Here is a 7,688-nt window from a genome sequence, read left to right as displayed (position 1 = left end):
AGATCTGTATAACCTGATGCCATAAATATAAGATTCTCTGATACGTTCATTTAACATATCAATATCGGGCCAAAAATAATATTCTGTAAAGCTTAAATAGCTATTGACTATGAGCACCTTGACGTCTATAATAGGTAATAAACAAGGCCATACATACCTTACTAAGCAGTTTTGGTTTTTCACTAACATTGTATTCTTTAAAGATTTAGGCTCACAGAATTATTTAGCATTTTGACTTGTGTGCTTTATTTAGCGAGTGAGTAAAAATATTGGAATATTGAAGCATTTGCATAAAAAAATCAAATGGTAGTGTTTTGTAACCTGTATTTTATTTCCTATTAAGGTTTTATATATTACTTTCCCATAGTTCCTGAATTTGTTATCCTATATGCTATATATAAACAGAAACATGGATAATTTAAAAAAAAAGAATCTGACAGCTGCGCGGCGGCGCCCCCCTGTGGCCACAGGGCTGAGAACGGTGACCCTTAGCTCCCGCCTCACCTGCTCAGCCAAGACCTCCCCTGGGTCTCCCTGGGTTCCCAGCAGCAGGAAAGGGGTCTGAACACAAGATGGCGCCCCTACCCCATGTCACGGTTGGGATCGGCCGTGTCTGCGTGGGTCTATTCATGGGCTATTTATTCTATTCCATTGATTTATGCCTATTTTATAAAAATGTCACCCTGCTTTTTATTACTAGAGGTTTATAGTAAATCTTGAAATCACTCAATATGCATCGTCCAAATTCCTTCTTTTTAAAAATTATTTCAGCGATTCAAACTTATTTGTATTTCCATAGAAATGGTAGCTTCAGCTTGCCAATTTCTTTTAACTTTTCTTTTAAAGCTCACCGGTGTCTTAATTGAAAATGCACTTAATTTAATAGCTCAATCTTGGAGAAGTAATAACACTGGATATTCCAGTTCTTGAATACACGATTTCTCTGTTAATTTTGATCTTCTTTACTTTCTGTCAGTAGTGCTTGTAGACTTTAGTGTAGAAATTATACACACCATTAAAAAATTGATGCCTGAACATGGTATTACTTTGCTAATTTTTATTTTGAGACAGAGTTTTGCTCTTGTTGCCTAGGTAGAATGCAGTGACGTGATGTTGGCTCACTGGAACATCTGCCTCCTGGGTTGAAAAGATCTCCTGCCTCAACCTCCCGAGTACCTGGGATTGCAGGCTTCCACCACCATGCCCGGCTAATTTTGTATTTTTAGTAGAGAGAAAATTTCACCCTGTTGGCCAGGCTCGTCTGGAACTCCTGACCTCAAGTGACCTGCCCACCTTGGTATCCCAAAATGCTGGGATTACAGGCATGAGCCGCTGCACCCAGCCTGTTTTGTATTATATTAATTGAGTTGTGTTATTTAATTTGCAGTTTATTTGAATCAAACACTTTCCCATAAGCCAATCTGGAATGACATAATTTTTTTTTTAGTTTGTATTTGAATTTATTAACTTCTTGCACCGAATTTTTGGTCTCTGTTCAAAAGAAATAATTGTTCTTGGTTCTTTTTTTTCTAATTTTGTTGTCTGCATTTTCTTTTTTTAATCTGAGTAATATTGGCCCATAAATCCAGTTGAAAATAGTTGCGTCCTTTAATTTCTAAAAAGGTGTGTGTAAAATTGATGTTATTTTTCAACTGTGTGTTTCATGCAATTCATCAGCAAAGTCCATCATCTAGACGGACCTTCTGTATTCTCTATGGGAAGGATTTCAATTACAAATTCAATTTCTACAATTTATATATGGCTGGTCACATTTTCTATTTCTTCTTACGTCAGTTTTCATGAGTTTTCTCTCTCAAGGAAATTGTTCATTTGGATGTCAAGCTCATTGGCATAAAATTATTAATATTCCTTTTCTTGACCTGAAAGTCACAGCGGTCTTATGTTCTCTTATTCCTGTTATTGTTAATTTGTATCTTTTTGTCTTGATCAATCTAGCTAGGGTTTTATAAAATTTACTGATTATTTTTCCATACAACCAAGTTTAGGATATGTTAATTTTATTTATCTTTCTCAGTAATTGACTTCAGTTTTATTATTATTTCCTTCCTCTGAATGCTTTGGTTTAATTTGTTCCTTTTTGTTTCTTACGGCAGAAGCTAAGTTACTAATTTGAGATCTTTTTTTTTAATACAGATACTTAAAAATGTCATTTTTTTCTCTATTATTTCAGCTGCACCCCATAGATTTTGATTTATTTTACTTTAATATCCTTCAGTTCAGAGGATTTCCTAATTTCTCTTGTGATTTCTACTTTGACAAAATTGTCATTTAGAGTTTTGATGTTTAATTTCTAAATTCTTGGTATTTTTACAATCATGTATCTTTGTCCATTTCAGCTGTTGTAACAGAATACCGTAGTCTGTGTGGATTATAAACAAAAGAAATCTATTTCTCACAATTCCAGAGCCTGGGAAGTCCAAGGTCAAAACAATAGCGGAATGAGTGTGTGATTAAGGGTGTTTCCAGATTCACAGATGGTGTCTTTTCTCGGTGTTCCTACATGGTGGAGGGGGCAAAGGAACTGAATGAAGTCCCTTTTATAAGAACACTAACCTAATTAATAAGGGATCTGTCCTCATGACTTAATCACCTCCTAAAGGCTCCACCTCCAAACACCATCACATTAGGGATTAGGTTTCAATATATGAATTTAGGGAACGACAAAAACATTCAGCCCACAGGATCACCTTATTGCTATCAATTTCAAATGCGTTTTCATATGGTCAGAAAATATGTCTTGTATGATTTCAATATTTTCAAATGTATAGTTTGATGGCCTGAACTATAATTTCTCTTGGTAAATGTATCATTCACACTTGAGACAATATATATTTTTTCATTGATGTTCATATGTATTTATATACATAAATCTGTGTGGTTAATGCTTTTTGTTTTTCTACTTGTCGGAATTTCCTATAGTTTTAAATTTTATTGCTAAAGTTTTAACATATCTAATCATGCTCATAGAATTCTCCATTTCTCTCTGTAATTTTGTCCATTTTTTTGTGAACTCAAGTTAAGCTATTGGATGGATTTCTGATTGCATGTCTTTTTGTTGGACTGATGCTTTCACTATTATGAAATGTCTCTTTTAATCTTTGGTAATACATTTTATTTGAAAATCTTTTCTTTACTGGTAGTAATATAACTGGTAGCAATATAACGCTTTCAACCCCCTTATGCTTACTGTTCACGTGACATTGCTTCTTCCGTCAATTTTCATTTAACTTAGACCTATGTGTGCCAGCGTTAGTCTGTTTTCACACTGCTAATGTTGTAACCAAGTGAGTTGTAAGGAAAGCGCCACACTCTGAGATAGAATCAGGAGTCCTTTATTACCAGTGACCAAGAGATGGCTAACGCTCAAAATTCTCTTGGCCAGAAGAAGGGGCTTGATTCCTTTTTACACCTTGCTTAGAGAAAGGGGGTAATCACCCCCTTGGCATTTCGTTAAGTCCAGGAATATTCAGGTCAGATTTAGAATTGGAATGATGGAAGATCCAGTCACAGATGCCATCGATTCTTCGATTTTTGTCTTTTGGATTTCTCATTTTTCCTGATTATCCACTCACAAGTTGACTCAGCTGGGAACTTGACCATGAATTTAGTGCTTTCTGGCTGGGCTCTGCACCTCATCGGGAAGACCAGGTGAAAAGGTAGAAAACAAACAAACAAAAAACCCTGAATTATCCCTTGGCAGTGTGCGTCATATCCACTGTCTGGGATTTAAAAATGCCTCTTCATGTGTAAGGCGAGGTGGTCTGACCTGGAAAATGCTCGGTGGCATTTCTGGCACCGGAGCGAGCGTTGCCCAGTGTGTTTATGGTAGTGCCTGGTCAGTTCATCTGAGCAGGCGAATTTCCATCCACAGCCTCCACGGTCACCGCGGTAAGGTTTCTCACCTGTGTGGGTTCGCAGGTGTGCCTTGGGATGGGAACTCTGTGTAGGTTTTGCAGTAGCCTGCATAATCACAAGTGTGGGTGGCGGTCCTTTTCTGGGCCACATTTGCCTTCCCCTGTTTCTCTTGGGCTCCTGCGGCAGGCAGGAACCTGGTGGGCGGCGAGAGCTCTTGGTAATGGAGCGGCGGGACTTGTGGCTGCGTAGGTCAGGCAGGAAGGATGCATAATTGGGCCCCGGGTGGGGATGGAAGCCGGGGAAGTGGCAGGGCAGGGTGACAGTCCCTGCTGCTCAGCAGCTCCTCAGGTCCCAGGGTCAGGAGCTGCCGCCCCAGGGGGACGTCGTGTGCAGCCTGCCAGTGGCCATGGCTGGGAGGGGTCCAGCGCCCCACTGGGTGCACGAGGAGACTCCTCCTGCTTGATCTTGGGGTGCAGGCTCCGCAGGCAGCCGTTGTGGGGGCCACCACCACCACCACCAGGTGGCTGCTGTCAGGGCCGTCTTCGCTGATGCTGAGGACGACCGGCTGCCATACTCGATGCTGGGGGCAATCAGCGACGCCTTCAGCACGAAATTCCCCGTCACCCCAACACCTGGGGGCTGCGGCTGCGGCGGTGGAATGGACACCGGCTCCAATCGCGGCAGCAGGAGCTTCGCCATGGAGCCGTCCGAGGGGCTCATGGCGTGGATGTCCACCAGGTTGAAAGGAGCAGTCGGAGGGGGAGCGGACTTGCTGCCATGGAGAAGGCCTCCGCCCCAGTGGTCCCCACGGCTGGGTCGCCCACACCGGCATCAGATGGCTGAAGCTGCAGGTGGAGGGCGCGCTGTCAGGGCCGCTGCTCTACCGGAGCGACGAGGAAGACGCTGATGCTGACAAGGACACAGTGGCGGCCACCGACTGCTGATGGACAGCGAATTGGAGAGGATAAGGTCCAGGTCCAGAGGATCGCTGAACTCCTCGGTCTCTCTCCGGGGCAGGGGGCCAGGTTGCTACCACAGCAAGCTGCAATGGCTCTGGCAGGTCTGTGGCCATGGTCGCCGCCACCAGGTCCTGGGGTGGCCAGGAAGCATTGGGGGAAGTCCTTCATGTGGGAGATCTCCTCCTGCCAGCGGTTAATCGGGTTATTTGGAGCACCTGCTTAACGAAGTGTCCTCTCCCTTCCCACACTGCCAGATGCCAACATGGAGAAAGGTGGGAGCGGCGCCTCGCTGACAGCCCTTTCAGACTCACCAGGTGGCTGCCTCATTAATGTGGGGGCCCAGAAGGTCCTTGGGAGCCTGCAGCAGCTGGGGCACCCAAGCCCCAAAGTCAACGAAGAGAAGACTTAAAAACGAAGCCAAAACCCCAAACCCCATGTTGCCGGACATCCTTCTTCGGATTAAATATAAATGAGTCATTCTTTTAAAAGAGTTTCTTTGTTTACAAAAGTTCTTAGAAAAGTAGACAATCTCATAAAAACAGAGAATCAGTAAGGCTAGTAAGTAGGCCCGGTGGCCGGCCTGCGCTCTCTTCCACTCAGCAGCGTCCTCCACTGCTGTCGCCTCAGTCGCTGCCAGGGGCACAGGGGCTGTGGCCAGGGTGGTGGGCAGGAGGTGCCACTCGGTGAGACTGCCACAGCGGAGAACTGGTGGGTGCCGCAGGGCACGCAGTCCGGGGAGCTGTCTGGGCGTGCAGGGGCCATAGGCGCGGGCCACGGGCCTGGGAGTGGGGAGGGGTCCGGAGGGGCGGTGGGGTCGCTCAGCCACTCCCGGTGCCTCCACTGCCTGCCAGGACCTCTGCTCTCCATGCGCCCGCTCCTTCTCTCTGGTCGGGGAACTCGGAAAAACTCTTAATACGTGCAGATTCTTTAGGCCTTCTTCATTCTTTCTAGACCTTAATGTAGATTTAGAGAATTATAAATTCTTGCAACAGAAAACCTGCATTAAAAAAGTCTTCCCCGGTGATCTTTAGGCAGCCCATCCACAGACAGGTTCTTAGAAACCCTGGCAAGTTTCAATGTTAAAAATTGTTTCCTCTTCCCTAAAAGCAATGAAGGGGCAGGTGGCCAGTGGAGGGGGAGCAGAAACCAAGGCTGCCCGGGGGGCCTGTCTAATGCAGAAGAGGAGGACTGCATCCTAAAACACATCCCGTCGGTGGAGCTACAGCATTTCAGATCGATACTGCAAATACACCCGAACTGCCAAGGAACAAGCTCAGGCACCCTTTGAGGAGGGATTCTCTCTTTCAATTCCTCTGTTCTCCATCTTCTGCTGTATTTGAACCCAAAACCTTCAAGCGGATATGTCCAGCCCTGGGAGCGCAGCTGTTCCTCGGCACTGCTCCAGCTGGTGCCTGCTCTGGCCTAACCTGGCGTGCCGAGGAGGTGGCCGGCCCATTTAAGGCCCCGCTGCGCCTGCGCCTGGGGCTCTCGGTGGCGGGGCCGGAGCGGAAGAGCGACCGGCCGCAGGGGGGCGCCGGGTGGCGGTGGAGACATCGGCGGCGCCGGGAGGGGCAGGCGAGGGCAGCGTGGCCGCTGGAAGCATCTGAGTGAGTGCGGCGCTTCCGGAAACGCGGGACAGGCGGGCGACCTGCGGAGGGCGGAGGTGCGGCCGGCGGAGGCGCGGCCGGCGGCTGCCATGCCCATGGGAAGCGCAGGTTTGCCGGGACGTCCACGCAGCGTTTTTGAGCTGAGGGCGCCGCGCCAGGCCGCGGGCAGTGAGTTCGGACCCTGGCGCACAGCTGGGTGGACGCGTAGCGGCCTCCGCAACTTCTGCTGCGCGAGCTGGCCCGGGGCGGCCCGCCGGGCAGAAGTCCCTGCCCTGGGTTCCTCTCCCACGCGGCCGCCCGCAGCACTCCTCTCGTGGGGCCGGGGAGAAATCCGCTGGCGGGTCTTTGGGGCTTCTTAGATGATCTCACTTGGCATCCTTTCACCCAAGCGCAGCAAGACTTTTGGAATGGCTTCCTCGCTTCCTCCTGTCTTTTGCCGGTAAAGCTGTTTTCCACAGGAAGTCTTTTCTTGAAGTGCTGTCATTTCTTTGGGGTACAGTGTGGTTCATCCGAAGGAATGACTCCCAGTGCTTGAGGAAGTTAAAGTGATCTGCTGGTCGTTTTAATCTTTGTTCTGAGCTGATATGTGTTAGTAGCTTTCTTTTGTTTTTAAATTTGATTGGTAAAACTTCACCTGTGAACCAGCAGCTCGGTTTTCTATTCTAAAATGCTAGCTTTAAGATTTCTGAGAACTTTGTGTCCAAGAAATCTTTGAAAAGTTACTGAAGTCAACAGAAGAAGTTGATAATTTGAAATGTGCAGGTGGTCCAGGGGCGGTGGATCACACCTGTAATCCCAGCACTTTGGGAGGCCAAGGTGGGCAGATCACTTGAGACCAGGAGTTCCAGATCAGCCTGGGCAAAGTGGCAAAACCTCATCTCTACTGAAAATACAAAAATTAGCTGTGTGTGGCGGTGTGTGCTTTAGTTACGCCAGAGGCTGAGATGGGAGGATCACCAGAGCCTGGGAAGTTGAGATTACAGTGAGCAATGATCATGCCAGTGCACTCAGGCCTGGATGGCAGGGTGAGAGCCTGTCTCAAAAAAAAAAAAAAAAAAAAAAAAAAAAGGTGCAGGTATTAAATTTATACTAAGTAAAATTCACCACAGATCAAGAAATAGAACATTACTAGATTGGGGTATATATGTAAGAGTCACATTGTTGGTTTTAGAGGTATCAGATATTGTTGAATATTTTCCCAAAGTGGTTGTAAAACTTATCAGGGAATATTCTGGTTATCCCACAT

The 7,688-nt window shown here is 46.5% G+C and overlaps 1 pseudogene; it reads right to left on the bottom strand.

Moving 5' to 3' along the window:
• Positions 1-3,708: 3,708 nt before the first annotated feature.
• Positions 3,709-5,336, bottom strand: LOC116546804 (annotated as a pseudogene).
• Between the last annotated feature and the right edge of the window lie 2,352 nt (positions 5,337-7,688).

This window comes from Sapajus apella, unplaced genomic scaffold (genome assembly GCF_009761245.1).
Source record: "Sapajus apella isolate SASKATOON/1434 unplaced genomic scaffold, GSC_monkey_1.0 scaffold1425, whole genome shotgun sequence".
In the NCBI taxonomy this organism is placed as follows: Eukaryota; Metazoa; Chordata; class Mammalia; order Primates; family Cebidae; genus Sapajus; species Sapajus apella.
This window is presented reverse-complemented; position numbering and strand designations above follow the sequence as displayed.